We start from the raw sequence: 5,284 nt of genomic DNA, 5'->3' as shown, positions 1-5,284 counted from the left end.
AAAAATATAAATATTAGTAAACATAAATGAAAATTTGGCGACAGTGTCGACCATATATTTTTTCAGGTGGTATAACCGACCTATATCATTCTGGTGGTATAACCGACCATATATCATTTTGGTGGTATAACCGACCATATATCATTTTGGTGGTATAACCGACCATATATCATTTTGGTGGCAGAGCCAACCATATTTAGTATTAAGATTATCGTGCTGATAACGTGTTATAATTCAGTAGGCTTATAACTACCTTTAGTGGTTTGATTCTTGATGTTATAATTCAGTAGGCTTATAACTACCTTTAGTGGTTTGATTCTTGATGTTATAATTCAGTAGGCTTATAACTACCTTTAGTGATTTAATTCTTGATTTAGAATACTAATAATGAAGTGTAAGAACAAAGATGATAATGGAGAGAAAGAAAGAAACACTTTGTAAGTGTGAGAAATGGTGCAAGTTTAATGCTTGCATTCATGAGTATTTATAGCCTAAAATCTCAATATAAAAATACATACTTTGTGTACCAAAATTGACTATATGTATACACCAAAATTGACTATCCATATCTATATTATTATTATTATTATAACAGGAAAACAAAAGTTAAGCAGGATACAAATTGTTTTATTTTTTTAAACCGACTTCGTTTTCCCGACTAAAAAGTCTATTGGTTTATTTAATTTTTTTTTCTGGAACGGCAATTATATAAAAGTCTATTAAGCCACGTGGCTTGAAAACAAAAGTATTGTTGGGTGCGTAAGAGTAGGGGCACTGTGCAATTACCATGAACCAACATTGACAATATTATCAAGAATGTGGGTTTACGAGCTTTAATCATAAATTGACTTTTGACTATTAATTTGTTGAGAAATGATATGGCCACATATATTTTACAAACACAAAATTGCTGAATTGGTCTCTATAGTTTGTACCAAAATGATGATTTAATCCATCTGTTTTTTTTTATGGACTTCGTCCTCGTGGTATGTCAATGTTGCTAATTCAGTCCATATTTCTGACAGACGTTAAAAATCACCGTTAACTCCGGTCATGTGCAGAACATGTGAGGGCAAATGTGTCTTTTGGCTTCTAATTATTCCTATTCCGTTTTATGATTCACAAATATACGTATAACCATCCATACATCTATCTGTACATCCATGTTCCATCCAACCTCCATCCCCATCACCCTCTCCATCCTTATAATCTCATTTCTCATCACCACCACGCCACCACCAACCCCATCACCTTCTACCATTGTCAGCGGTACCACCACCATCCACATTCGGTTTTACATCGTTTCCAACACCTACGGTCACTGGCGGTTCACCTCCCCTGACGGCACCACCACTGCTGTAACAAAGATTTCAGCACTAGATATGTGGCAAGGAAGATTTCAGTGACCAGATCTTCACGAAACAGATGAATAGCAGCATCAATCGAAGATTATTTGGTCATGATGGCTTATTTAGTCACGAAACAAATGAATAACAGCAGCAATCGGAGCTTATTTGGTCACGAAACATATGAATAACAGCAATAATCGGAGAATATTTGGTCACGAAGCTTGATTTGGTCACGAAATAGATGAATAACAGGCTTAATCGTAGCTTATTGGGTCACGAAACAGGGGACATGATTTTGAAAATGAAAAACCCAGATTTGAAGATGTGAACTAAACTCTTGATTATGGTCACGAAACCCGATGGTTTTTTCGATTTTCCGGTGGTTCATTTGATAATCCGATGGTCCCTTAGATAAATCCGGTGGTCTCTTCAATTTTTCAGTGGTCCCTTAGATAAATCTGGTGAGATTGATTTATGAAATCAAAAGTTGATTTGTAATTTGATTTTATGAATATGGGTAAGTTGAAAATGAAGGATGTCAGGGGGTTTGTTGAAGTAAGAGGAAAGAGTTTCTTTTTTTTAATTTTTTAATTTTGGGTTTTGTGATTTGAAGAAGATGAAGATAGGTGATGAACAAGGACTATATCAGCAATTTTCTTCAAAGAAAAAGATAAAAGGACGTTTTTACCCTCATGTGGGTGGCATGTGATTGGAGCTAACGGAATTTTTTAACGCCCGTCAGAAATATAGACTAAATCAGCAATATTAACATACCACGAGGACGAAATACGTCAAAAAAATCACAGGGACTAAACCAGCATTTTGTTACAAATCACATGGACCATTTCAACAATTTTGTCTTTTACAAATAAATTCTCACAAACTGACTTGACAAGGTGAGGTGGACATCCATGTCATTTGGTAACTACATCCATATAATTTAGGAAGATTTTTTCTTTTAATTAAATATCTTTGCCGTGAATGAATTTATACCTAATAATAATTATTAATATCTCAATTATTAAATTATGATGATATGAATTATATTCTCTTAATCGAAATTAACACGGAGTAATACCGTAATACTGTAACTTCTCATTCGCCTTCACCAACATGGTTGAATCTTCATCTTTATGTTCTTCACCAATTGAATCAGATCAATCATCTTCTTTTAGTTCTCCTTTGAATGATGATGATGATGATGATGATGATGATTATCATTCAGAAACATCAAAAACTCCCGAAATGGCAAAATTCAGAACTTGGATGGAGAAGTAAAGAATTTGAGAAGTGATGAGGAAGTCGACAATGGGTAAGCATTCAATTGGTACATGATAAATTCGTGATTTTCTATGGATTGATATTTGATACACTTTGTATGTATTGAATATTAAATATGTAAAACTATTTCACACAATCCAAATTATGCGTAGGTTTTTAATTAAGATAAACATTTATTTTTTGTTTGCACTTCATTCAACTGTGGACTAATGATGTAAATTCGCTTGAGCATAATGTTGTTTTTCAATAACTGTAGGAAGAATTATACTAACTTGGAAAAAGAAATCAACTACAAGATAAATGACGATGAGGAAAATAGTCATGAGGATAACTGTGGTGATCAAGTAAACTATAATAAGAGTGTTCAACATGAAGAAATTGAAGAACCGAAGGTTGGTATGATATTTTTACACGATGGAAGAACTTGCAAAATTTTATGCAATCTATGGCAAGAACATGGGATTTGGAGCGTATAAAAGATCTTCACAAAAATCTAATGATGATGAAACCACGAAGTATGTTACATATGAATGTAATCGAGCCCAGAAGTCAGTCTCGAAATCGAAGAATAGTTTGAACTCTCGTCCCACCACAAAAACAGATTGTGGTGCTCGAGTTAGTGCAATTTTTGGTGTTGATAAAAAGTGGCATGTATCTAAAGTTGTTCTCGAACATAATCACCATTTTAGTCCTAGTAAAGGACGATTTTATCGTTGTTATCGAGTAGTAAATCCACGTGTGAAAAGACAAATTGAAATCCATCAACGAGCTGGAGTAAGAATTGGCAATAGTGGCCCCATGTATACGCCACAGACGTGTGCTTCTAACAAGGATAACGTTAAGATTCGTAATCCTCCAGTTGTGCGTAGAAAAGGTCGTCCACCGACTAACAGACTAAAGTCGAAGTCTGAGAAAATCCTTACAAGTACCCAGAAAAAAACAAGGTATGTAACTATATATTGCCTTTTATTTTCTGCTTAATTTTGATGGTAGAAATTGCAAGATTCTGATAATAATGAACATGGTGTGGGAGTTGCAGATAATGAAACTTCAAAGAAACGTTCTAGGAAGGAGAAAGAGGTAATTTTAAAAACACGTAAACTAAGATGTAGATGTTTTATTGTTATTCTATTTATTTGATCTCAAGTATTAACGTTAGTAGTTTTGATTGCAGGGAAATCATACTGACTGTTATGTTCCAACAAGTGATGTAAATCATAATGGATACAACAATTTTCCACTATACTATGGTGGATTCATTCCAAGTTATGCTATCATTATTCAACAACCAACACACAAAAACTAAAAAACAATCCATAGTATGCCATGGGACATTAACCAAAACTGCATATTTATGTTAAAATCTCGATAGTATACAAGGTATATGAATTAAGACTAAAATGAACCGTAATCTAACATGAATATAGTTGGAGGTTTATATCAGCTATGAGAGCACCAACCAATTAGTTAAATCCCATTATTAACCATATTAGTAAAATTCCGTTTTTACAGAACTAGTACAATCCCTTTATGTCAACGATGGATGTTTATTATGAATTTTATTTTTCTTGAAAGAAAGAGGATTCGGGTAATATACGATGAGAGAATAGAGATGCAATTTATAAAAAGTTACAGTTTTTTTTTTTTTTTTTTTTTTTTGGAGAGAGAAAATTTAATAAATACCAATCTTCCTAAATTATATGGAGGTAGCTACCAAATGACATGGATATCCACCTCACCTTGCCATTTGCCAAGTCAGTTTGTGAGAATTTATTTGTTAAATATATGTGACCATATCATTTCTCAAATTTGTTAATCAGTCATGTGTATTTATCCTTAGTAATTTAATTTAACAATATACTAATTACCGTATTGTTTACAAGCATTTGATTGGTTGGCATCTTACTTACAAACCGACAACTTTTTTTTTTTTTTAAGTTAGTAAATTTGTAACAGAACTAAAGGTTGCAGGACCAAAAATATAAATAAAAACTTATATTTTTTTACTATTCTTTTTTCTATTCAATTCTTTTGAAAGTTTGATTATATATTTTTACTCTACTTTCATTACATTAGTATTGTAATTAACGCTCCAATAACAACTACATAATCAACATGAATTTTTGAATAATGGCTCTGCAAATTGAAATTATGATTACGCAATTTCAAACAATGGCTATGTAATGTCTATGGAATTTCGAATAATTGCTATGAAATTTCACATAAAGGTTATACAATTTTGATAATGACTACACAGTTTTGAATAATAGTTATACAATTTTAAATAAGAAATTACATTGTCATTATTTGAAATTGGGAATTGATATTTCAAAACTTGTTTTTAATAGATCCAAACAAATTCACTAAAGTACCCTTAATAATGTGTTATACAGATTTTTCATTTTCAAATTATTGAAGGGTATAACTGAAAATTAACCACAAATATGTGTGGATCTATCAAATACATGTTTGTAAATATCACCTCCCTTTGAAATTACATACACTATTTCAAAATGTATAAACATCTGAAATTGCAAACAAAGATTTTTACGTTTCGCAGTGAAGCGCGTACCTATTAAACTAGTTTATAAACAATCTTTTACGACACTTTAAAAGTTTAGCCTGTGATAATATTCTAATATGTTTGCCTGTGT

General features: G+C 32.1%; 1 long non-coding RNA gene across 1 annotated transcript; it reads left to right on the top strand.

Annotated features, from left to right (window-relative positions):
* Positions 1-2,545: 2,545 nt before the first annotated feature.
* On the top strand, positions 2,546-4,515 carry LOC139877392 (uncharacterized). Its single transcript, XR_011768560.1, has 4 exons — positions 2,546-2,661; positions 2,887-3,574; positions 3,670-3,710; positions 3,805-4,515. It is a non-coding gene; the product is annotated as an uncharacterized lncRNA (long non-coding RNA).
* Positions 4,516-5,284: the final 769 nt, after the last annotated feature.

This window comes from Rutidosis leptorrhynchoides, chromosome 11 (genome assembly GCF_046630445.1).
Source record: "Rutidosis leptorrhynchoides isolate AG116_Rl617_1_P2 chromosome 11, CSIRO_AGI_Rlap_v1, whole genome shotgun sequence".
NCBI lineage: Eukaryota > Viridiplantae > Streptophyta > Magnoliopsida > Asterales > Asteraceae > Rutidosis > Rutidosis leptorrhynchoides.
Note: the sequence above shows the minus strand (reverse complement) of the source record. Positions and strands in the feature narration are given on the sequence as shown.